Source organism: Lepisma saccharinum, chromosome 4 (genome assembly GCF_977018435.1).
Source record: "Lepisma saccharinum chromosome 4, izLepSacc3.1, whole genome shotgun sequence".
NCBI classification, from domain to species: domain Eukaryota; kingdom Metazoa; phylum Arthropoda; class Insecta; order Zygentoma; family Lepismatidae; genus Lepisma; species Lepisma saccharinum.
In genome coordinates, this window is record NC_139232.1 from 115943734 (window position 1) to 115971329 (window position 27596).

The following is a 27596-nucleotide window of genomic DNA, read 5'->3' on the forward strand; positions in this document are numbered from 1 at the left end:
TTACTGATACTTTTTTGCTTCTATTATCGTGTACTTTCACCTGTGTCAGTTTGCGCTACTTTTGAGACACCTTATGTGTAACCTTTCCGTACTTTTCCAATCACTATTTAACCGGTCTCAGTGATTATCCCTTAGCGTGTGCGTTATAAAGTGCGCAACCCAATTATGAATCAGTGACAAAGTATTGCTTTGTTTGAGGGTCCCGGATTCGAATCTCAGTCTGGGCATGGGTGTTCTTTGTGAGTGTCCGAACATCAATGTCATCGTATCATCATTTATCCTCATCTTCGCGATTAGCCAAAAGTGGCAGATAAGCGAAGTAAAATAAACCAAATCAATTCACTATAGAGTACCAAAGTTTGTTTCAGGTTCGCTTTATACACTTAGAAGCTAACCGGGATTGGACCAACGACACTTTAAAGTTGGATTCGAACCAACACGTTCCTCACCTTGAATCAAACTTGTTGTTACGAGGCGACAAGGTTACGAACTGCGCTATCGGAGAAGCATTTGCCACTGTGTGCCGTTTGCTATTTAAGTTCGAGCGTAAGAAAACTTTTGTCATTCTAAAACATGATGAAACCAAATTGTGTGCGAGATACGGACTGGTAATGGTCCAGTGGAAGAAGACCCTGCTTCTTGGCGGTTACCGACATGTTAATCCAACGATAAGCGTGAGAAACTCGAGAAAGGTTCGATATTTATCGGGGAACTGCCATAATAAAGCGCGGTATTGACTCGCGGGTGACAGAGAAAAATCAGTCCATCCAATAGCCAACGGGCTATTAAGTAAATGTATTCCAGGCAGCAATAAACCAGGCCAATAAGGTTTTATGGGAGGGCATCAGTCTCTGGGCGAGCAAATGAGGAGCCCGTTGATGAATACCCCCTTGCACTCTCCCTCCCCTTCTCCTCCCTCGCACCAAGTTACGGCGCGCCATAAAGATGGGAATCCTTTAGTACTATAAGTCTTGTTGTTCTTGCTAAAATTACAAAATGGTTGTGCAAGGTTCGTTTACAAACTCGAAAGAAAGATCACTTTCGTAGATTCTTATGCAGATTGGATTGGCATTTTAAAGCATTCCCTTCGTCTTTGTGAAACGTCCCCACTCCATCCCTCGCTCTGAAAAAAAACCCTAATTTTGTGCTTTAGGAAAGCAGGGCTTCTTCTTGCTTCACTGACAGGAAAGATTTTTCGCCACAGTTCAGTTATATTTTACTTAATATTTTGCAGTGTTTCAAAATGGCAAAATCTGTAAAAATGTTGAAAGGAGCATTGGGAGATAGAGTACTGCAGAGGACCTTCTTTTGCTTGCTCACACACGATCGAATCTCCCACGCTTGAGTGTATAGAATCAAATATAATTTGAATGTGACAATAATGATGTATGTAAGAATCCGCCCTGATAGTTTCAGCACATAATTATCTATTTCATTTTCATAAATCGCTATGTATTGGTAATATAGACGAAACTACATTCTAACATGGATATGATGACTATGTTCGCTTAAGTTTCAATTTCACTGCGTGTTTCACGTGACGATCCATATTTCAGGACACACTACCACAGACAAGTTACGGCGGTTGTACTTGAACTACTGGGTTTCGAGCGTACACCACGTTTTGCCTGTTCGAGCGTTATTCACTCGAGCGGAAAAGCTGTCGATTCCGTCCCTATCGTGCGAACTATTCGACGCTCGAGCAAAAAGCACTCGATGCAGCACTCTACTGGGAGAATTATTTACTTATTTGACTCAATTCCTGTTGCTCCTTTGGGAGCATAGTGCATCTGTGAAAGTTCTCCATCTGGTCGTGTTGACAGGCAGCTCCATTTCCAAGGCTTGGTCTTCAATTGACTTTTTCCAGGTCTTCCAAAGTCGAGCACGTCTGTGGTTCCACTCTAATGCAAATTTCTCCATTGATCCAACAGGTTTTCTGAGGGAAGGCCTGATCCATTTCCACTTTCTTTTTTTATCTGGATATCAATTGGTTGTTGGTTGGTGACTTCCTATAGGTCTTCATTCGTTATTATGTCAGCCCATCTTATATTTATTATCCGCCATAGCCAATGACTAACATACATTTGCAGCCTATGTATGATCTGCTGGATCGTTCTGCATATCTCGCAGAATCAAAGCAGATTTAACATTTGTATTAAGAAAGCTGATTTTTCTATTAGTGGAGATATATTTTCTTTCCATATTGGGTATGGTTGTAATAAAACAATGTAAATAATACAAATGAGATGCAACTTAAAGAATTAGAGAAGGACTACCTGGGAATGGTAGAGCAGATAAGGATGTCATAAGTTGAATTAAGAAAGCAAATTGAGTCTTTTTAGAATTATACCCAATAAGGAAAAGACACATTGGAAGAAGCTGTAATCAAATCTCTTGGTTTCCATTGGGCAGGCTCCTATTGCCTTACACTATATTCTCCTGTATTAACGATAAATACAAATACATTGGAAGCATTCAAATGCTTTTGTCCCAGGCGAGAATTCACAGGTTAGTCTATCACGTTAAGAAGTTCGACATCTATGATGTTGGCTGAACGCATGACGACGACGTATCGGCTTCACCGAAGGCTTTATTTAATTTTAAACTCACTTTAACCTTCCTCGAATGTGTAAAGGTGTCAGAAAGTATCTGAACATCTTTCCGATCAGAAGAGTATCTGAACATCATCTTTACGATCGCACCCTGCGTAACTTTTTCAGAATTAACCTAATACATTTTCCGTTGAACATGCATATATCAACCGCTAGTACATCCTTGCTGAAGAATTCTCCGCTCATCCATCGCAGTGGCATGCAAAGTATGCACGACTGGCTTAACAAAATTCTGTCTGCAGGTTCGTTTGCTGACGTGAAGAAAGTGGATGTTATTTCCGCCCAGGAGCAGGAAAGAGAGAGAGAGAGAGAGAGAGAAAGCAAATTAGCATTTTTCCTTCCGGCCGAGATAACCAGGTTTCGAAGCCCTGTGTTTCCAGAAGAGAGGAACGTCGAGGGGTCGATTCGTGACGTATAAGGGGGTTACCATGGTTACGAACTTGTGTGTGTTGAATCGACTGCAACAATCGATATTCACTCGTTCTTCAGTTGGGGGAAAAAGGGGGGTGGCGAGGAAGAATACAATCCGTTGGAAAATCATAACTTGGGGCGTAATTTCTCTGTCTGCAAGAATCTGGCTGGGGAAGGGAGGTGGGACGGAGAGCGCGAACACAAAACGTTTGTGAAAACATTGTTTGGCGAACGAGGTCTCCGTTTCCTCTTCCGGAAACAATGAAAATGAAATTAATAACTGGAACAAAGGCTACGCACTCCTTTTTGTGCCAACAATGATCCCCTTTATGCGTCTTTCTTTTGTAAATCTGTTTCGGAGGAAAGTTATAACGCAACACTTTTCCGCTCCATTTTACAGTGGCTCGTTTTGTAACTTTATCTCGAGTCGGCGCGTTCTAGTTCTCTTATAGAGTTCTTACGTCTCGTTTTCGTTCCTCCACGTGGGAATTGTACTTTATTTTCTTTACAACTTAAAGTTATCTGAAATGGAAGAATGGGATCTCCGAAATCCGCATGAAGCTAATTCTGAGAGTCGTTGGCTTTCACAGACAAAAATTAAAACCAGCTATGTAGGTTAGTCAAGGTATTGCCCTGTAAAACGTGTCTGATTAGAAACCCTTTTGTTGACACGCTCGTGTGTGTATTTGTATGGAATTTTTGTTATTTTACGTTATTTTTCTGCAACTTTCGGCTATTGGCGACGTCGAGGATGCGTGATGAGATGAAATTGATGAGGCGACATTCACTAAGAACACCTATGATCAGGGACTCGAAATGTGGTGGCGAGATCGAAAGTCGGCCACTTTATGCTTTCGGCCAGCGAGCAGACGAAACGTTCTTACGTTTGCTTTACTTGTTATCAATTTCTCATTTCTTCTCCTTTACTTTTTATCAATCTCTCCCTTTTTCTCTTTCCTTATTTCCCTCTCTCCCTTTTTATCTTTCCTCATTTCCCTCTCTCCTTTCCTTCTTTCATTCTTACTTCTCTCTCTGTTACTTTTCTTCTCTGTCCTCTTTCTCTCTATTTTTTACCTTTATCTCTCTGCTCTGTCCGTATCTTTTTCTCTTGTCATTCCAGTTTACCTCATGCTCCATTACTTGCACTCTTTCTCTGTCTGACTGTATCTCTTTTACTCACTCTTCTGTGTTTCTCTCTACTACTTGTTTCTCCGAGCGACATGTACACATACACACACACACACCCCTGTCTTTATTTTCCCCTCTCTTTTGCTTTCCTCACACACGCTCACTTACTTCACACACTTGCTTCTATTGGACCAAGTTACCTTCAAATACGAACATAATATACGCAGAAACCACAACTTTCAGTGGCCTATCTGTGTACAGATGGAAGTGAACTGCAGAAATTTGAAACACGGTATCACCTTTTCCCAGATTTATGTTTGTTTGCTCTCTGTTTAACGCCTTTCAATTTCGTCTACTCTCTCCGCTGCGGATAAGCATGAAGTTGCATTTAGACTCTCGAATGGAAGCGTTAATTTCCTTCTTGAGAATCTTCGCTCTCGCCTTTGAAACGGAGTTCAAGGGGAGAGCAGTGTTTGCCAGCAAGCAAGGATCTCCAATTTAATTCCGGGAAGTTTCTCTTCCTTCTCGTTCTCCAGAGAGAAGACTTTGAAGGTCTCGGGACGTTTATGTCTTGCCAGCTGTTTCCCTACCTCGGTTATGTTGGAGTTTGGATCGTTTCTGTATTTGTGTGATCATCAAATTCCACTTTATAATTATACCTTCGTGTGTTAAGTGTCACATATCGTTGTGTGAGAAGCAGGGGGATGAAACTCCAATTTTATGAAATTTACAGGAGAGAGGAAATAATGTATTGTTAGGAATATATCTGACTGTTTAAAAAGAGTCGGTAAATTGAAGATTGGTGATTCCATTGTTCTGCTAATTATTAGAAGTGGAGATATGTAGAGCTCCAAGTAGAGCTATTAAGAGGAGTTTTTTCTAAACAAAACCGAGAACCTGATTGTCACACAAAAATATGATGTGCTTTATTACGGAAATCTCTCTTTCTCTCTTTTTAATACTGCAGCTCTTCATTTCTCATTTTTTCCTTTTCTCTGTCTTCTAATATTATTTTCTCTTTTTCGCATCGATCTTTTATATAGTACTGCCTCACGTTTGTCCTCACTCTTTCACACTGATTCTTTAGTCAGTAAATAGTGATCATTAAGTTCACTATTACCGTGTGTGTAAGACGGGAAGAAAAAGTGAATAGAATAAAGTGAAATGAAATAAAGTAAAATTGAATGGGATGGAATAATACAGAATGGAATGGAATAAAACAGAACAGAATAGAATTTTAGAACAAAATGGAATAGGATATACTGTAATGGATGGATCGATTAATTTGGTTTATTTTACGTCTCTTTTCTGCACTTTTGGCGAATTGCAAAGATGAGGATGAGTGATGATTTGATGAAATTTATGAGGGAGACACTGAAAAAGAACACCCACGCCGGTATTCGAACCCAGGAACCCTGGCGATGCTGCAATGGATTAGGAGAGAATAACATTGAATTGAATGCAAGAGAGTAAAACATAATAAAGTGGAGTGGAATGCAGTAAAATAGAAATAGAAAATTAATGGGATGGAAAACAATAAAATAGAAACGAATTTCTTATTTGGCTAACGACTTTTACAGCACAAATAAAAATTTGAAAAAATATACGAATTTAAGTTAACTGAAAATAGAAAAACTAGATGTTTTCCTCCCTTGACAATTGTGATTACGAAAGAAGGCGGAAACATCACTACCAGACATTCACAGCTTATCTCTTCGGTCCGTTACGCCTTTTACTACCGGCGGAAGGGGCATCAATTCTGTCGCCTCCTCCACTCAATGGTCTTCATCCGAATTGCCCGCTGGAGGCCCGTTGAGAGGAGAATGAACCAAACACAATAATGTCCGCTGGATCTGCCCAGAGTATGCATGACAGGGATTCACAGTTTTATTGAGTTGGATGCGTCAGCTGAGAATGTCATTTATCTTCCGTTGCGTTATCCTGTTCTCTGCCCACGCGGTCGATCCTTGCGGCGATCTGCATTAGCCGCGTTCACGTCGGTCATCCGGAAATTCCCCCCGGCAGGACTTTGTAACTTATCCAGTAATTAGTATATCCCCTTTTCAGTGGCTGGGAAAGTATCCGTGTGTGACAAATAGGTTTTTTTAAATTAGCTAATTGTTGGTAATTATAACAAATTGCCACGATCGTAGATGCTGCACTAAATTGGCGCTCAGCGTGTAAAGTTTCGTCATATAATATTGGGGAAAGTTTTGTTTTTTTGCACCGAAAGTAATGGATGCACTTAAGAAGCGTTTCGTATTTACATTTGGTTATTTAACGTCGCGTAACTGTGACGACGAGGATGAATGATGAAATTGATAAGACAGCAATGATGCTTCGAAAACAACATGAACCCACAACTCTTTTCACAGAATCGTCTCGTTTTCATCATGTGCCTCCGGAAGTACGTTTCTTAGTCGTTACTAAAGTATTCCTGAATGAGTAACCCTATTACTGTGACTTTGCCTAAGGCTCTTTTCTCTTGGGGAATTCTGGGAGACGAGTCCCTCTAAACTTTTGCTGGACCTCAAGCAAAGGAAACATGAGCTTCATTCTCTTCCTTGTTAAAGATAAGTTCAAATGAATTTAAATATTTGACTATTAATTTAGTCGTGTTCTTTATTTTAAGAGAATACTAGTGTTTTTTGTTTGCAGTATAAACGTAAGGGATGGTAATTTCAAATGAACATAATTTATGTAACTATTAATCCTGGCGTTTTTAAACTGATTTATTTTTATCTACTTAGTGGAAAATTTTGTTGCTTCCCTCACATGTGAAATAATTACTTCAATGTAATAATTAGATCAGAGAGAAACACCTATCGGCTTTAGAAGTAGACAATTTGTTGTAATTATTTGTAAGTGAAACACATAAAAATATTCCATCACATAAATGAATATTTTATTTCCACACTAACAAGTTTCAATAATGAAAAATTTCACGAGCAATGATACTTTTTTGATTCTTTATTACTTTCTCTCTTTTTTGAGCTCTGGGTGGAAATATTGAGAATTTGTGAAGAACTGTCAAATCGTCTCCATTTCCACATATCACCATTTGAGATGAAGTCGCAAGACGCGTGAGAAGGATACAGCTACTCCGAATGGTTTCATATGGATTTTTCTTTTGTAACGTCTCCTACCTCGACTCATCGAAGCGTTACGTGGCAGAAATTCGATGGAGCATAGAAACGTCTTCTGTGAGATATCTCTATTTCTCTCTATACCCATCGGTCTGACACTTTTCTTGATACGTTTCTCTCGAACGTTCGTCAAGTCACCGCATAAAGAGTGGCATTGTGAGATACATTGCAATTTGCGTACACTCCAGGAATGGGCACTAATGTGATGAGTGTTGCTGTTAGATAGTTACTAGGAATATACCGATGTGGACTTTTTTCGATGATATCTTCAGGATATGGGAAAAAAATCTAAAAGAAACGTATATAACGCCTTTATTTCCGATCTGAAATATAGAGACCATTTATCCGTTTTCTTTGCAAAACTAAATTGGCTGAAATTAATTGATCGGCGAAAGGTACAGAACATCACCCTTCTCTATGGGGCAATCAGTTCAAAAGAACCGTCTTATCTCTCGAGCACATTCTCAATGCTTCCCGAATCACACAGGCTTGACACTAGATCGCGCGCGAGAACTCAACTACTCATCCCCATCATACCTCAAATTTTTATTCAAAATCTTTCACCGTTTCCACTTCTCGTCTTTGGAACTCACTGCCCCTCGAAATCCGGAACTCATCTTCAGCACATATCTTTAAGACACAATTAAAACATTTTTTATTGGGCACAAATAGTTAGCATATTAGTGCAACCGTAGACAGTTAAGTGCAGAATAACACTGAAAACTCTTATTCACTTTAATATATCAAATCCTATATCAAATCCCTGACTACTGTCATAAATATGTGAGTGAGTGTGTGTGTGTGTGTTTTGTTGTATGCGCGTGAGTAGGTTAGACTTTAATTCCTGTATGTATTTTTTCTTTTGTAATTTCATATTTTTCTTTCTTTGTTTTCAATATTTACCTTTATATGTAATGGTTTAAATGTTGTTTTCTAATTTACATATGTTGAAATTTCGATGTAAACATGGTTAAGTGGTAGAAAATACTACAAAGCCTTAACTTCGCCATGATAAACAAGGTATAAATAAATAAGGTCAGTAGCAGTAAATAAGGATGTCTGGGAAGTTTGGGAGAGTTCCCTGCAGGAAAGAACATCCCTATGGATGTAAAACGTTCTCTGTTTTCAGGATATTCATGTCATTACCTGGTGTCAAATTCATGTTTACCTTTTTAAGGGTACAGCGGAAAAAACCTCAGCATATCCGAAGTGAAATTGTGGAAACGCCATTATTTACATTCATGATCTCTTGGATTCGGATTACAAGGTAATTACAATTTTTTTCTTTCTATGTAGGGAAGATAAAATTGCAAATTTCGACAAAGTACGATGTCAGAAGCAATATACATGAATTTCATTTTACATATACACTTTCACATAAAATACGGTATTTGCGATATTTCTGAAGTTTCCATTGAGTAATGCAGATGTATTTTCGGCAGAATAATTCAGAATATGATTCCTAATTAAAAAGCTGTAACTTTTACCTGATTCTCACAAGTTCAATCCTTCCACTTTATCTTATTTTACGCCATTAAAATCACACTGCAAGGAGCAGATCTCATTGATTGCACGAAAACTCAAACATCTTCTTGGTCAAGCGACAAATTTCGTCTTCTGACGTCAGGCTAAATGCTTTCGTTGTTAGGCTAAATGTAATGTATTTATGCTAAGAGATTTATACCTAACAAGCCTAACCTAACCACGAAAGCATTCCGTCCCTGCTTCAAAAGATGAAATACGGCGCTTTACCATGAAGGTGTTCGAGTTTGGTGCGATGAGACACACCCGCAATACTGCTGTATTTGACAAACAATTCCAGCTGATAATGGCTGATGATCGATAGTTAGGCAGTGGCCTAACGGAAATTCCGAGCAATCAAATAATAGAAGATTGAAGAAACTGACCAAAGACTTTGGAAATATTTTGTCATATTTTGATATATTTTGATATATTTACATATTTTGTATTTATTTCAGTGATTCTTCTACATATTTTTCATGTCTTGATTACATAACAATCAGGACTCTAATGATCAATGGCCACATCAACCCTGTATTGTTCCGCAGAGAAATTTGATTTCTGTATTTTCTTGGAAACTAAACCCTCTTTAAGCTGATTGACCTTCATCAAGATACTTTCCTTCTGTAGTACCCAGTGCGTTGCGTGCTTGAAGTTCAAGGTGACGTTGGTCTGTCGGAACTCATTTAAATATTAATTGCTTTTTCTGAGGCATTTGGAATCAACGGGAACTCTGGCAACTGTGGTCGAATCGCATTAATCTTGTTAGGACTGCATTTCGTCTTCTACGACAAGATGTCTGGTTCTCTTCTGTATCCATTATTTACGCTAAGGAAACAAACTTATCTAAAGTTGAGTCACGCAATGTTTTTCAGAGTGCTAATAGGCTGTTTTGAAAAGCTGTCCTTGTGTTACGTGTCATGTCCTTTCGTGCCAGACATTGATATATCAAGAATGACTGAGGCCATAAGTTCAAAATAATCTGTATTCCTTCACCTCAGAACTTTAATAACGACAGCCTGCATACACAACCAGTAAAGAAATCAGAGGGAGCGTGGGTGATGTCTATCCAAGTAAAAATATATAAACAATGCTTTTCTCAGGTCTGTGACGTGTAGGAAGTATTGGCGTGCGGGTGTTGAATCTGGAGGAGATTTAAGTACACTAATGTTTATAACCGTCTTTTTCGAAGTGGAAACTTTTATCTTTATATAACATTCATCTTTGGCCGCTGCAACATAGAAAATTGGATAGGAAGAGGTTCGAATTTTATTGAATGGCCCCCACGGTCGCCAGACCTCACTGTGTGTGATTTTTTGTTGTGGGGTTGTGTTAAGGACAAAGTTTGCTGTACACCGGTTAGAGATTTGCAAGACTATCGTGAAAGAATTGTGATTTCAGTAACCAACATTACCCCGCACATGCTTCAAAACGTGTGGCTTGAGGCTGACAACCGGTTTGACATTTGCCGTGCCACTAACTGTTCACATGTGGAAGTGCGCTAGTTTTCTTGATTTGCAAAAACATCTGAGTTGTTACATGTTTGTACAAAGTTTGGACAAAAAATATTGGTAAATAAGAAAGTTGTGTGTTTTTATTTTATTATACGTATAAGCGGGACTGTCATCTTGATTACATGTCTTGTGAAACGTATTGGAAGAATGACTGGTTACATCTTTTAATGTTGTAGCCTTGCTTGTTGGGTTAAGGAGTAGTATCGTATATCTTGACCATCAAGGAACGAACGAACGATATTGTCTGGCTGTTGTTTGTTGAACTCCCGTTCCTTGTCTTCTGTTTGTGTTGTTGCTGGTGATGTGTTGCTTGCAATTTGTGGGCATAGATTCCTGCCTCTGTTTCTGTAAGTCTGGATGATGTCGGTTGTTCGATAACAGGTACTATACGGAGCTTGCGACATATAACTGTCTAAAAGTGAATGCTCTTCGAGTGGCCATACTTGTTATATTACACCTTAGAATGCTTTTTAAATGATGGTGCAGAGTGCATTCCCAAATACGCTCTAAAAGAACTCCATAAACTAGATGCAGCCAAATAAGTACTGCCATCGTTACAACAGAATTATTTAACAACACAGAGTGACATATCTTTTTGTTTCCTTCAGTCAGTGCGTATATTTCTGTATCTAGTACAGCGTGGTTCATTTTATAGAAATTTATAACATTATTTCTGAACTCTTTCAGAAGATGAAATTGCTACCATAGGAAGGCATATATCTCCTAAATGGTACATTTTTTATTTTCAAGACAAGCTAGAAGTGGCTCCGGAACAGCGGGGTCCTTAATGTTTCCTCGTGGCTGGAAGAGGTCTTGTTCACGTGATTAAATTTAAAGCGGTAAGAACTTCCATCTTGAAGATTGATGAATGGCTCGCAGTTCGCGCTCGTGAATAAATTTTCTTCCCTCCCTCCCTTTCCCGAGTTGAGTGATCCCGTAGATCCCAAGAGTGTTGGGGCGATAACGGGAAGATTTAAGATTCATTTCTGATGGTGAGGAACATTTATACCATTTTAATGGCTTCCAAGGAGTTTTGAGGAAGCTGAAAGTACTTCCGACAAGATTACAAGAATGAATCGACGACGGTCGGAGAATTTCTGTTTCGAATCTAACAAGGCATGAATGACTGGAACCGTTCGTTGTGGCTTTCTACTGCCATTACCTATTTCTCGTCGAGGTTAAAATACGTTTGCTGGTGGTGACCCTTTCCGAAGACACCCAGATGTCAACCTCTATTCCAAGTAGTACACCCTCGGCTGATTTTTGCAGACTAACGAGGCTCTGGCGTCTGGACTTACAGCCAGTATAATCTGCTGTGAGGCTTGTGTTGTGTAGTCCATATGTGTTGTAATTAGGGCTGAGCCGATACCACTTTGAACCGATACCGATACCCACCGATACCGATGCCGGTGTGTGTCTGTGTACTTATTATTATTACATTTTATACGTATTCATTTCTGACGAGGGGCGATGAATAAATTAACCCACCAAACGATGCTCTGTTGTAACGATGCATCTCAACTTTACAATTTTTTAAAGTGACAATCGATCAGATGCTTCAAATATTAGAGAGATATTAAGTGAAGCTAAGGCAATCGTGTGGTCGTCGTCCTTCTCTCACCCAATGTTGAAAGATGAGACCATGCCTCTTCAACCTCCTCTAAAACTAAAGGATCACTCTTCCCAAACTAACATTGAATCATCCGTGAACACAAGATTAATTGGCGATTTACCAGCCCCGGACACGACCTCTAAAACTAACGGTAAAGCTGTAGTGTGAAACCAATCTCGTCTCTTTTGTGTCCTTTAACAAACAGAATAATAATTAGTAAGTGAGACGTAAGGGGAGAATGAAAACTTACCAGTCTTGCTTCTACGCGTATATCAGGCGATTGACTTCAGCACAGTGATATTCCAAAGTGACCACTTTGATTTCGACATACTTTCGGCAAATGATTTCTAAGAAAAATTAAATGCAAGGTTCTATCGCTTGCCGTGGGAGGAATTCCAAACCCATCACTACACTTTCCCGAAACGAACTGCCGTCATCTGTCGGTCAAAGAAAATTATTCCCCTGCCGTGTTCCTTCTGCCGAAACCCAGTCGAGACAAACAAAAGGCTAAAGTTGGAAAGGAAAAGCCCAGGTATTTGAATTTCCAGAAAAATGCTATGTACTATGTCTGAGACACACCCATCACTTTCATGGGCGATGACCTTTTTGACTGTTGGATGTCACTAAAGAGAGGGATGTCCGTAAACACCAAAGAAAGTGGAAGGAATACCCACAGGTGCATCGTTGGCTTTCGGGACCTCATTCAGGTTAGTGTAACGCGAGACCGCATCTCTACGAACAAAGCCTGGTAGACTTGGAAGAGAAATAAACACAAGCAGCGAACTCCCATGGGGATAATTTCACGTTATGCTTGATTTGCGAGTCTTATTTGCGTACATATCTTTGGTCACGCACTTGCTGTTCCCGTAAACTTGAGTACAGGTTCATTTAACAAAAATGTACAACTATTTTTTTTTCAAAACCAAAGGTAAGTTGGAAAAGGTGAACGAAACTTTGAAATGGAAAAAGACAATTGGTTTTGGACGCTCCTCAAGCGACTCAAAAACAATGGTATCGGCTGGTATCGGCGCAAAAATATCAACCGATACTTACCGATACCCCTTATATCGGTATCGGCTCATCCCTAGTTGTAATTGTCGTTTCATTCATCTCTTTTTATCAAAATCATCTACATAGTGGCGATTACCCAAAAGTTGCCGAAAAGCGACGTAAAATAAACTACATACTTGTATAATACTACATCAATCAGTCGCGGTTAAAATTATACAAATAATACGTACAAACAACGGTAAAGGTAATAGTAGACCCCACAGCAAAGTGGGTTAGAAACCCTGCGTGCTTCAGTGCAGCTTTGATAAGGCACCTGAATTGTCTCGAGCTGAATCAGGAAATGGACGATCTTTAATCCCCAATGCCATTCTGCAAAACGAATGCCAGACGAGGTTTGTGTGTGGATTTGCTGGGTGATGATGACAAGTGTATGTATGTTATTGTTTTCTGTTTTCGTTAATTTACGTTGCTTTGCTACCTCTGGAATTTGAATGACGAATGTATTGATTTGATGAACTGACATACACGAAAAAGCCAACCCCGTGGGAAATTGGTTAGCGTAACGCGCTTCAAAGTCGAATAGCTGGGTTTAGAATCTGGTCTTCATCCCACCTCCACCTTACATATTTAATCTTTATATAAGCTTCGGTTTTGGCTTCTGAGTTTGAAGCATTGTTGTTTCGTCAATCAATAGCAACGATAGAAATGAAATTATTCTTATTTTCTAATGAATAGTAACAAGAGAAGAGCGATAGGTATTCCTCGTATTTTCGCAAAAAACTAATTTCCAGTCTGTGGTCATAACGAACTCTATTTACTGTGAGAAATATGTTTAAAACAAATTTATGTTACCCATTACGGAGGGCCTTCGCGATGACGTAGTGATAACGTCAAGCCTTGCAATCAAGGGGCTTTGGGTTCCATACCCGGTGGAGACACATAAAGGTTTGGATCCCACTTTAAACTGTAGGTCCAGTTCCGATTAGCCTATCTGTGCATAAAATTGACGTGAAACAAAAACCCAAACTAATTAAGAACTTGTCACGAAATGCTGCCTATATCAAGAATGGTAACAACGAAAATAAATTCGAAAAGCAACAATTCGCAAAGCACCTCAAATCCCCACTGGCTTACAACATGATACTATTCGTCATATAAGAATTACACTGGGTAACAGTGAAATTGCAGCACAATGTTTGAGAGCTAATTTAGGGCGATTTCATGCTGCTGAATGATGATATAATAATATATTTCCTGAATTGGCACTAATTTATGAAATAAATGCAACTAAACCAAAATGGCGGAAACATAAGACATACATATAAATGAACTTCCAACAACAATTTAATATTTCTTTTTGCGATTACAATCATTATTATAAAAATAAATTTATATAGGCCTATGATCATAATAATTAAGAAAATATGTACACAATGAAGTAACAAACTATGTGAAACGTTTTCTATACGATTTCCTGCTGTATTGCTTTTTAGGACAATCCCTCTGTAAGCTCCAACAGTAGGCTAGTCGGCCATCATGTGGCGATCCCACCGTCCCTGGTACCTTTCTTCCATTATCCTTATATCCTAATGGAACCTTTCTCCCTGTTCTTCACTAAAATCACAAAGGTTTTCGGGGAATCTGTCAATGTGGCTATGTAGGAAATGTATCTTCACACTCATATTAGCTCCCAATTTCTCAAAATTTTTCAACATATTTCCAACTATATCGCGGTGGTTTTCTGCTCTGTGATTCTCCAATTGCCTAGCAATGCTTCATAAGTTGCCTAGCAACAATTTACAAATAAATTAATAAGTTTCTTAATGGGAATTTCAGCCCATCATCAAATTTTGATATTACCGAGAAAAACGAGGAGTAATTTTACCTCCTACATTTTCCATGGCGTGTTTATTTTTATAACTGGAGTCAATTCAACTGAACCAATCATACAATTGACAGTCACAGCTGTTTTGTGTGCTGAAACTGTTATTAAACTTTATGCCACAAAATAAGATCCTTTTTTTGTTCCCCAGTGTTATTATTTTAGAGTTCAAATTCTGACATTTGCAGAAAACCTTGAAATTCATTGTTTCTCTCAAAAATTAAGTGCTTTCTGTGCTTTGCGTTGCTCTAGCTCACACAGAGCTCTACTCTTCGTGTGAGCTTAGATTAAATGTGATAGAAGCTCATCTTCAATTCTTCACACAACTTCGCTATTTGCTTACTACAGGTTTGACATCTTAACAGAACTTCTATCGCACATTGCTCATGAAATATATTTTACCTATCAGCTCTTAATTCACCTTTCAATTTTCACATGTATTTTTATTTTGTTATTTAGCTCGCTTTTCTGCCACTTTTGGGCAATCGCGACGATGAAGATGAGTGAAGATATGATGAATAGAACATTAAAAAGAACACCAATGCCCAGACCGGAATTCGAACCTAGGACCCATGTCGTAAAATCGTCTAGTGCTACCACTCGGTAAATTTTCACATATAAACTTACACTTGCACACCTCTTCCTTACATACGTATTTTGTTTTACTTGCTGCAACTCTTATGGTGAACACAAACCCCTCATTTCAAGTTTATCTAATATTTATAGCTATTGCTTTGTAGTGAATGATAATCCTATTAAGCCTTGTGAATCTTCCTCCGAAAAAGAAACCTGTTAGAGGATAGAAAAGTTACGTGTGTAGGGTTATTAATAATATATAATAAAGTCTGCCTTGGTTAGCATTTTTAGTGTATTGAATGAATATTGCATTTTCATTTCGTGTTGAGGCATATTTTCGTCACCTAGATTTTGCATTTAAAAAATGTAGGTCCAGTATATATTAGTCATTGTGAATTCGAGTCAATTAAAACATTTTGAGTTGTTGCGAGATTATCTATTAGAATAAAATTTGGATATAATGAATCTAAGTGGAGAAAATGCAACTTGTATTTCAAAATTGTCATGTCCAAATGATCTCCGAAAGTAGTGTTTAGCACGTTCAAGTATTGTCCATGATTGTATATGAACGAGATGTGTCCCTCCTCTCAAACAATACGTGGCTTTTCCCCACCGAACGAAGTGTGTCACTTATAAATTAAGTGTCCGAAAGCAGGTATTAAGCATGAGCAGAACAAAAAATACTCCTGAGCAATTACAAATTTTATAAGCCAGTTCATGGCCGGGAGTTACTGACGGTCTTCCCCAACCTATCCGCTTTAGGTTCCGGGTTCGAGTCCTGCTCTGGCAATCTCTCTTTTAAGTGTCCCTTCATCAATTTAAGCTAATTATCATTCATCTCCATAGTTTCGATTAATTATAAAAGTGATATAAAATCAAAGCGAAATAAGAACAAATAAAAATAACTGTAAAATGACTACAATGTCAGAACTACATTTGAAAAATAAAATGCTAGCAGAAGCTTCATCTTTAAACAGGCATTTGGGGAGAATTGTGTAGACAGACAGCATGCTCCCGAAAGTTGCCAATCCACGTGCAGCATGACCTTCGATACTGGGGTTTTGCTTTTTCAGGAAAGTTTGCTCGACGCTCCTCAAGCGTCTTATCAAGAATGCCTCGGTGTTCGCATCATTGCCAACTTATTTTCCGTTGGGAAAATCTTTTTCCTCCTATTTAATCTGCTGTTGGCTGTACAGCAAGAACTTGGCGAGTCAAGGTTAACAGCAGAAAACGACGTGGCATCCTTAAAGTTATATGACCTGAACAACAGTACTGTACCGCGGGCCACACTACATTTCAGGCGGTCTGCAACGTTTTCTTTCTTCCTCGTATTGAGATACCGATACCAATGACTTTGTCTCTGTGTTCATGATAAATCAGCCAGGTTCATTGATTGATTTTTTATTGATTTATTTTATTTTTCTTCGGTTTTCTGCCACTTTTTGTCTAATCACAAAGATGAGGATGAATGATGAAAAGATGAGATGGATGAAAGCGCAATGACAAACATATAGGGACGACAAAATACGAGCCCTACAGACTAGTATACTGGCTGAGAGTTGACACGCCAGAGCCTCGCTAGTCTGCAAAATGCAGTCTAGGATGTACTAGTGAAAGAGAGGTTGACATTTGGTTGTCTTCATAAAGCAACATGCCGTGACGTCGTATTAGGGAGGACCCCACATATTCAAAAACTCGCCGATTTCTGGAGATGCAATCGTTCAAAAAATACACCCACTAATGCTACGTGACACAGTAAGCCTCGACGCGCACTTTGCCAATTACCAACTCCCCAATCTCTTACCTTGCACCTTGACGCCTCCTCTAGGAACGTGTAATTTGAAATTCAATTAAGAGCGACGGGAGGGCAGAATGATAACAGCCAATCTAAGATCTGGGGATTTAAGCCGTCGTAAGAAAGGAGGTCTTTTCGATTCTAACCTTTGAAGATTTACTGGAACCAAGTTTGGTGATAAATAAAAGATTCACGCTCTGCACTTCCTTCACATCACAAGACATGACAATGCATCTTCAGCTTTTGGGCGTTAATCTGTCAGAATTTGAAAGAAGTATCCCTTGTAACGGTTCGCGTGTTTATCTGAATCGGCTGTCAAATGTGGTTTCATTAGGTTTGGTTTATTGTACTTCGCTTTTCTGCCACATTTGACTAATCGCGAAGACTAGCAGGCGTGATGAAGGAACACCCATAACCAGGCCGGGATTCGAACAAGAGACTGTCCATAGGTTTGTTTGGGTTGTTGTTTTAAGTCTACTTTATGCACAGGAAGGCTAATCGGGACTGGGCATACAGTTTAAAGTGGGACTGTCAATTGTGACGTAGCGGTTAGTGAACCGGTCTGCGAAGCTAGTGATCCTGGAAACGAATCCCGGTCACTACACGACTCTCTCGTGTTGTCGTTAATTCACCTGGAGAGGTACAAAGTGAAATATAAAAGCAAGAATATGAATACTAGATGTGAGAGAATAAAGAACTAAAGAACCAGGAGGCAAATAGGTAGATTAGGATTAAGGGGAAATTGTTTTGAATTCTATTCTACCTTGCGAGATAACTCAAAGACAAGCCTAATATTAATGTAGGCAGTGATATGGTGACTCAAGTCGAACGTGCATCTTGAAAACTACACTACTGCGGCTTAACAGGCCCTGAGAACTGGAAGCCTACCCATTATAATATTTGGAATGTCAGCATACATTTAAAATTTCAACATTTAGATAGAAGTCAATTCAAATTGTGTCACTAAAATAATAATAATAGTACCCGTGTTTATTAAAATTAGTGGATAATTTTTACGTAGAGAAATATTATTTTTATAACATACACTTTTAGATGATTTGTCTAATTTTTTTCGCTTTTCTGCAACTTTTGGCTACCTTGACCATGTTGATGACTTCTGAAAAAAGAGATGGATGAAAGGACAATCACGAACACATAAGGGACGACGCTACACGAGCATCACAACGGTGTACTGGCTGTGAGTCTAGACGCCAAAGCCTCCTTAGTCTGTAAACATTTAGGACTCCTTGGTCGAGTGGTTATTACAGCGCGCTACGACGTTAGGGTTCCCGGATTCGAATCCCAACCTGGGCACGGGTGCTATTTGTTAGCATCCCTTCATCAATTTTATAATATAATCACTCATCCTCATCTCCGCGATTAGTTAAAAGTGGCATAAAAGTGAAGTAAAATAAACGAAGTCAACAACAACAGGGCTCCAATGCACACCCTCAACTTTCCTCACAATCACAGTTAGACTTGTACGTCTTTGGTGAAGACAAATATTTTATTAACTTTCCTCTTTCCTCCGTGGTCAACCCAGTTGCTTACGTGGTTTCGTCTCTTTACGCCTAACCAGACATTAGAGTGAGATGCGGCGAAAGAGACTTGCTGTGAACACTTCTAAAGTACACCAGAAACATTGTCAATTAAACTTCTCAAGAACTGAAGCTGCGTTGGAAACCAAAATGTGGTTGGGGACCAAGAGGGTTAGGGGGCAGGGAGAGGGAAAGGGGCATGAAGAGCATAATTCTATTTCAAATCCCAGAGGATTTGCTAGAAATTTAAATTACAAAAGCGAGCTCATTTTCCATGTCAGGAATGTGTTTCTTTCAAAAGAACATTTCTTAATAGAATTAAAGTTATATAATTTACATTTGTTTACTAAAATGCTTCTAAAGTCTTTAATGTTTTGTAATTCACCTTGGTTTGCATGTCGCCTCACTAAATTGGAAGCTCTTATCAGGTGAAATAATTTGCAATAATGTATTTTTCTCACGTTGTTGAACAATGGAACTTTTACTAATAATTTTACCAAAGTGATCTTATAGAAAACCTTATTATGACATGTTTTAACCGTTAACATTTTTTGAAGTATTAACATTTTTTTTAAAAAAATATATTTTTAAAAAAAGAGCATGTGTGTTTGGAACATGACTGACTGTGTGAAAATCATTTTTAGAACCCTTTGATCGTTGGTGGGGTAGTAACAGTAGAATATTATTTTATGCATTTTGTGCTACCAGTCCAAATGTTTTTTTACCTAAGGATTAAATATAATTGATTCGCTCAGAATAATAATGGCAGATCCCAACCGACCTCGAATTTTGAGGTAAAAGTATGACGGTATACTGCTGCCACCTACCTTTCATATGCTGAAGTATGAAAAGAATTCTGGTATGCCAAAACTCTCATATTCCACCTTTAAGATTCGTCCGTAAGGAAAATGAAAATATTATCAGTGAAAAAATGACATATCCCAACTGTGTGTGCTTTTGTTTATGTCCGCTACGAATTCGGTGGCATTGTAGACAATATGGCGGCGTCCGTGACTGAGTGTGTTGGTATGCCAGAATCTCCGAAAAAAGATAAAAAAACGAGTGAAAAACTCAAGTGAATGGGTAATAAACAAACGGAAGTTATGCAGAAACAGTTAAAACAGTATTAGTTCAAACTTTGTCATCAGAAAAAAATATGTTGATGGTGCTCCTCTGCTTTTACGTAAGGTTACTTCCAATGCCGGCTCCCGTTTCAGAGTGGTTAGCACATCGCGCTACGACGCCAGGGGTCTCGGGTTCGAATCCTGGCCTGGGCATGAATGTCTGTGAGTGTCCATTCATCAATTTCATCATATCATCACTCATTCCCATCTTCGTAAATTATCCAAAAGTGGCACAAGAAGCGAAGTAAAATAAAGCAAATCAATCAATCAATCAACTTCCAGTATTGTGGAACATGATAATCCTGATATTGTAAAATTTAGTTTATCTTAGTCTGACATTGACGTACATCAAACAGTTAATTTTAGGAAACGAGGTAAAACTGTAGATGTTTCATTGTTTAAGTTACAGCAGAAGTACAGTGAACAAAGAAAAATTATGAAAGCTAAATACAATGGTAAAGGTAAAGTGTTCCCCTGTGCATAGCACCACGCCATGAAGGCGTATAGGGGCGTATAGGGGGTGTGGGGGTAACGCCCCACACTTTCTTGATCCGGTCGTGAGTGGGGGTGATGTGATCAGCATCACGCCCCTGACCGCCTTTACCCCCCAGGGTTTCCCCCAGGTACCCATGTTATTCGACGCTGGGTGGGCGCCGTTAGAAAAGTTCCCGGATTTGAACCGGCCGGGGATCGAACCCGGGACCTTGAGCATGGTAGTCAGACGCGTTACCGACTGAGCCACCGCGGCCACTAATACAATGACCTGATGCAACTATTGAAATATATACTACCCGTCTGTCATGATTTTTATAAAAGTCTTGTTCATGATGGTGTTGATGTTGAAGAAGAATGTGAAAATCAGGAAATGGAGTTGGGTTAATACAACATGTTAAATAAAGGTAAACTCAATAAATAAGTTTTTCTCAATTTTTTTCACTTGTGTATATTTTTTCCTAGTAAGCAACACAAAATCTGTGAAACTATTAACCACAATGGTTCAAGAATTTGCAGATAAACTTGAAAAACCATATTTAAAAGAACCTAAAAAAAATTACGTTATAATTTTTCTCAAGATAAACTTTGGTTGGGATCTGCCGTTATTATTCTGAGCGCCTCAATTGTATTTTCGATGTTTTCTTACAATGATAGCATGAACATTAGAATCTATTAGACTGAAGTCACAATAAATGAATGGGTGAATGAAGTGCTTTAAATATTTACATTTTAAGCATCCAACAATCCATTACCATTTCAGGCAGAACTGCAGCGTGTAGTGCTGGATGGGCTTGAAGTTTGAATTAATGACGGAGTTCCTTTGTGTTAGTGTATTAGCAAGGATTGCTTGTGTAAAATGGTTTCTCAAGATCGCAGCCCTGTATTTGCTTTCTTCGCCGCACTCGGCAATCTATTTGCGACCATCTTCCTCCGTGCGCAAACTTCCCTCGATAACCTTCCCTTCTGCAAACGCACCCCCGAGGGCCATCTAACTGCGATGGAAAACTCGACGTGATGGCCTCTTTCCGGTTCTCGAAGGCCCGGCGGTTTGTTCTAATGGCGGGCCGGAGGGAGATCCTTGGGAAACGCGGAGTGCGGCCGCAAACCACTCGATGAGGCGAAACGAGTTTATCGCCCTGGAAAGAAAGCATCGAGGTAAGATATCGGAAAATTTATCTCGGTTTCCTTTCCTTTGTTTGGCTCTCGGTCGTTCATCGGCCACAGCTCTGTCCCTGCCAGAAATCGTTTTCGTCTTCTACTCCTCGTCTCATCCGGTAAAACGTCTTCCTTCTCACTGAAATTTGAAACCCTGAAATTGGAAGAACGATGCGTTAAGTGCGTATATGTATTTATATATTCTACAGAGAATTAAATCTGAACTCTTTGCTGTACGGACTTCTGTTTCAGTTATACAGGGTGTCCGGATTCTAACTGACAGTTTTTAAATAGTTATTACATTTTAACAAACCAAGCTTTTTGTTAACAAATCGTTTCAAAATGAATAATACATTTGTGAATTTACTTCAGTAAATTTCCATACATGTACAACAAGCGGTGGTGGCGGTAGTGTCGCTCAAACAAAAATGGCGTCGGTACAGGAAAAAGCACGCATAGCCAACCGAAGTCAATACCGGAGGCAAGCAGAAATCTAGGAATTCCAAGGTCCACTGTTCACGAAGTTGGGCACAAAAGGTTACGTTTGTACGCATACAAGGTGCAGTTGTTGCACGAAATTAAGTCACATGACAAGCCGAAAAGACATTCATTTTCCATTGACATTCTGTAGAAGATATGTCATCCCTCTAGACTACTTTCTTTGGGGCTACATGAAAGACATAGCGCATTCTGCAAAAGATAGATGATCTACGTGCAAGAACTGTAGGGCCGTATTCGAAATTCTCTTGCTTCTGCAACCCCTCAGATACTACAGAACACGCGGAGGATGATTGAATACAGGATGGACATTCTCCGTGCAATAAACGGAGCTGATATAGAGTTATACTGAGCTACACTAAGTTGTAACTGCTTCCAATAAAACTTAGTGAGTTTACCTTCAAAATGTGTGTTTCTATTTCTAACTACTCCTTACCATATTAAAATAACACACTTTTAAAAATTGTTAGTCCCAACCTGGACACCCTGTAAAATGTTTTTTTCCACCACTTAATCGCAATAATGGGGACAAATGGCGACTAGTTGAAAGTTATGATGTTATACCCTTCAAAAACTGCCATCTGTCATGTACAGGAGTCAACTATCATTGTGAACAGCCGTTACTAAGTAGTTTCTACAAGTCAGCTTTATTTTCTCTGTTCATATAATTTTTAAGATTTTATATTGCTCAAAATCGAAATTTAATCTTCATTGTGTTGTAAAAATCTACATGTGCACAATTGTAAATATTCTTAAAGGTCAATCTCGTTCTTGAGCTGAAGTCGTGTGTCGTTCATTCAATGCGCTCGCTCACTGGGAAAGCACAATGTATTTAGTTCACAATGATACTCATAGATCACCATTCTGTAAAGCATTTCCTTAATCCTTTTTTTTTTTTTTTTTTTTTTGTATTTTACTGTTCTAATAATTGATTTCCCTAAGAAGTGAGATGAAATCCTAAAGAGGCTACTTTCCACCACTTCAATCTAGGCAAAATGCTCATTATCACTCCACGTCACCAAAACTATTTACACCCTTTCACTGATAAAGAAAGTTTGATCTGACGTATTAGAACATATTAGTCAGAAATATATAACACTAATAGTCGTCTGCCTTACCAAACAACAGGTTTTTCGTTCGTAAATTTTAGGTTCCCTATATACTTTTCATTTATCAAGTTATCGATAGATTGTAGTGCTGTAGATTAACAAGCCTTAAGATCGTACTAAAGCCCATTTTGCGGTAACTTTACGATAACAGATGGCAGCACTGTTTGTCATGGCAACTGAGGGCCATGTTACCAGATCTCCGCGTAATGAAGATAGATACATACAGGTTGGTCGATTGTTTTTTTTAATAATAATAATGTGGATAATATTATTACAGTTGAGGTAATTAATGAGATATTTATATTGGTATTAATTATTTGGTAACGATAGTATAAGCCGGAGAAGGATTTCTTAAAATTTACAGGAGAAAAAACGAGAAAGTACTTACGGAATTGCGTTCTTGGAGACTTTCTGAAGCCAAGGAAATTGTTTTTTAGAATCGTGCAACGTATTTTGCCTGTAAATAAGGTATTTTTCGTCAATCATGCATCTCCGTTGTACGATAGCTCGTGCCGCCATTACCGTCGACTACGTGAATCAAATGTTCCGTGCGTTCGATTATGTAACCCCCTCACAGTGTAGCAACCACGCGGAAGTTTGACAAGATGACGTGTGAGCGGGTTTTTTCCAATGTAAGGTAAGACTCTAGTTTACGTCCTTTTCCTAAGGAATACGTGTCATATATCGTTGGAAAGTTTATTTTATAAGGAATTCAACAACGTAAATCCTAAAGCGAGCAAAAATTTCCTGAAGGAGTAAATCGAGAAAAACCGATGTTGTCCGGATATGCGCAATTGAACGTACTGAGGAATTTTTTAGATGATGAAGCACATATTTAGGGGTGAAATGAGTGCTAATGGAACCTAACCTAACAGGCCTAACCTAACCTCGTAGGCATACCTCGACCCCGTGAATGGATAGTGGGGCTATCGTGAACAGAAAGTGTAAAAAGAAAAAGGTACTTACCCGAAGAGATGCCGGCTGCCGCACCACGATCGCGCACCGCGAACGCAAAGAAGCAATCACCATGCAGATAAGGACGTAAAGTAGAGTGTAGCCTCAATTTTCGCTTAAAAACCTTTTGTGAATAATTTGTGCGGCATTTATCGGTTCATAAGTTTGGAAACACTGCACATCAGCTGACGATACTGCATATCAGCTGACGATGGACAACGTGAGTCAAAATTTGCGCGCCAAATTAGCAACGACCAATAAATGATTATAATGTTAAAAATAACGCTTATTTCATGGGAAAAAAGTGATCCCCAGCTTGAAAAATCTTCCGCTATGCATATGAGGTAAGTAGCAATGATTTTTATTTGAAAACAAATGAGTTTAATGCGTCTCTGGCTTATACTACTGTTACCAATTATTTACTTTATTTTGTTATAATCTTTTTGATTGGAAGTCAAATGTACTAAGTAAATTATCTATCTAGGGTACTCGTTGTTGGAATATGATGTCACGTTGGTTAGTAGATTTTTTGTAAAAAAAGTAAGTAGATGTGGAGCAACGTAATTGATTATCATGAAATTTTATTTGTATTTTATTATTAGAAAAAGAACCAATTTATCAGCAATGGAAGATAGTAATAGTCGACTCATGAATAATTCTCAATAAATTAATTTTACCATTTTGGTCTCATTCTAGGTCAAAGAATGCTCTGTTTTCCTCCAGATGCTCTAAAAAACAAGTGAAGCTATTTCTAAGGTCCAAATGTAAGTACTGAAACGTTTTAATTAAATGCATCTGTTTCTTTATTTTTATGTGCTCGATTCGAAATGAATTTCACAAAATATTTTCCCTCATTGTTCATGTGATAAGTTCTCATAAACATTGATCTCTCCAAGCGCTCTGAATTGTATACACAGCCTATCTCACGTCCACACATCTCCACTTTTTCCCAGTATTTTTTCTGCTTAGACAAGAATACATTAATTCCGTCACAGAAAAATATAGAGTTAAGTTCCTGTGGTGATTCACGTTCATCGTGGTCCGTAACACATCGTACAACAAATAACGAAGAGTTTTCACGTTCAGAAACGATGGTAATCACTGAGTGCCAGGTCTGGACTGTTAGGCAGGTGATAGAGAATTTCTCTTTTGAAGCGCTCAAAGCGTTCCATCGGTGCTGTCATTCGCTTGCAGAAACTGGATCACACTTGAACTTGACACCTCCGTGTGGCCATATTCGCGGTAGTCCAACAATCGTTATTCTGCCGAGTCTACACACTGTTCCCTCTGGTGGCCAGTGTTGCAAACTCCTTGTGGCTTCTTGAGATTCTCTTTCAAGTGACATGTCACTCGGATGCAGGTGCTACGAGTATGTTGCCTACCACTTGTCACTTACATGTTTTTTTGTTTTGTTCTTGTTGTGAAAATGATCGGGAGGTGAAACAGTTTTATTTGAAAACATGCGCGCAAACATTACGTATTGCTTGCTTAACAATCGGAGGAAAATGGCTTTTGTTATGAACCTCTCGTGAATCAAGCTTGAATTCCTAAAGCTTACACCCTGTCCTGAAAATCAGCCTTTGATCATGTCTTGCCTGTTGATTTTTACCAGTGCGTGGTTTGTCTATCAAAAGGAATATAAACCACAAGTATTTTATAGCATGTTGTGATAATTCCATAAGAGCGGAAACTTTCCTCTGGCTGTACAATAATATAGCTTCCAATTGGACACAGCCGTCTCACACGTGACTGTTTTCTGCAAGGCCTTGGCCCTACATTGTGTTGTTAATGTTATTTTAAATATGCGGCGTACTTTCTTGATACAGACTTTTAACCTTCAAACTGTTTATCATCCATGGTGGGAGTGTTTTAACGAATGCATTTAAGGTTTTTCAACGAGCGGGCCACTTAAGCTGTTTCTGAGAAAGTTTTAAGCGTCTTCTTAACTTTTTAATGTGTCGTGTATCTTTTAATCTCTCTCAAGGGGTTTTTACACCCCTTTTGTAAACTTTAAGGTAAGGCTTTTAGATAAGACGATTTTCCGTCGCATGCTTTCTCCAGGGGTTTTTACACCTCTTTTGTAAACTTTAAGGTAAGGCTTTTAGATAAAACGATTTTTCGTCGTATGCTTTCTCAAGGGGTTTTTACACCTCTTTTGTAAACTTTTAAGGTAAGGCTTTTAGATAAGATGATTTTCCTCGCATGCTTTCTCAAGGGGTTTTTACACCCCTTTTGTAAACTTTAAGGTAAGGCTTTTCGATAAAATGATTTTTCCTCGCAAGCTTTCTCAAGGGATTTTTACACATCTTTTGTAAACTTTAAGGTAAGGCTTTTAGATAAGACGATTTTTCGTCGCATGCTTTCCCACGGGGTTTTTACACATCTTTTGTAAACTTTAAGGTAAGGCTTTTAGATAAGACGATTTTTCGTCGCATGCTTTCCCAAGGGGTTTTTACACCTCTTTTGTGAACTTTTAAGGTAAGGCTTTTAGATAAGATGATTTTTCCTCGCATGCTTTCTCAAGGGGTTTTTACACCTCTTTTGTAAACTTTTAAGGTAAGGCTTTTAGATAAGACGATTTTCCGTCGCATGCTTTCTCAAGGGGTTTTTACACCTCCTTTGTAAACTTTTAAGGTAAGGCTTTTAGATAAGATGATTTTCCTCGCATGCTTTCTCAAGGGGTTTTTACACCTCTTTTGTAAACTTTAAGGTAAGGCGTTTAGATAAAATGATTTTTCCTCGCAAGCTTTCTCAAGGAATTTTTACACCACTTTTGTAAACTTTAAGGTAAGGCTTGTAGATAAGATGATTTTTCCTCGCATGCTTTCCCAAGGGGTTTTTACACCTCTTTTGTAAACTTTTAAGGTAAGGCTTTTAGATAAGACGATTTTCCGTCGCATGCTTTCTCAAGGGGTTTTTACACCTCTTTTGTAAACTTTAAGGTAAGGCTTTTAGCTAAGATGATTTTTCCTCGCATGCTTTGAAGGGTGCAAAATGGCCATACGTGCCGATGCAGCCCAAAATTTAATTAATTAATTGAATAATATGTACTGCGTGCGGGAGACAAAAGGAAACATTAAGAGAATTATAATTATGATTCCTTTATCTTTATTTACTGCGAGCTCGTTCACATGGGAGATGGGGGGGAGAAGAGGTTAATGAATATTATGACGACTAGTGCAGACGTTGCATTTTGGCAAATTGAGTCGTTTCAGAGACTTCCATTTCACCTAATCCGGCAGAGTTTTTAAGGGAGGGGGGTCCTCCGGACGGAAAGCGACGGCCTAATCTCGCAAACATGCAGGCGCTTTCGATCAATCCCCGGCGTCTATTTTTGGAGCCTGCCTCCCGCGGTTATATCAGGTGCTGTGTACACTTGCGAATGGCGGAGGCAAACAGGCGGATTTCCATTTCCTTATTACCCCTTCCGAGCTCTGGGCCAGCGGGCGAGCCTCCTCTTCTGCAAGGACCCAGTCCTAGGTTAGGTTCTGTTGGGGACCTCTCTTCCATTACGA

At 38.9% G+C, this 27596-nt stretch overlaps 1 protein-coding gene across 1 annotated transcript in view; it reads left to right on the top strand.

The window, feature by feature from the left end:
* Positions 1 to 27596, top strand: part of Syt7 (Synaptotagmin 7) — an 863311-nt gene that overhangs the window by 209262 nt on the left and 626453 nt on the right. The window contains exon 3 of the mRNA XM_083121280.1: positions 24778 to 24845. The gene's annotated coding sequence lies outside the window, so the exon portion shown is untranslated. The remainder of the gene's footprint in view (positions 1 to 24777; positions 24846 to 27596) is intronic.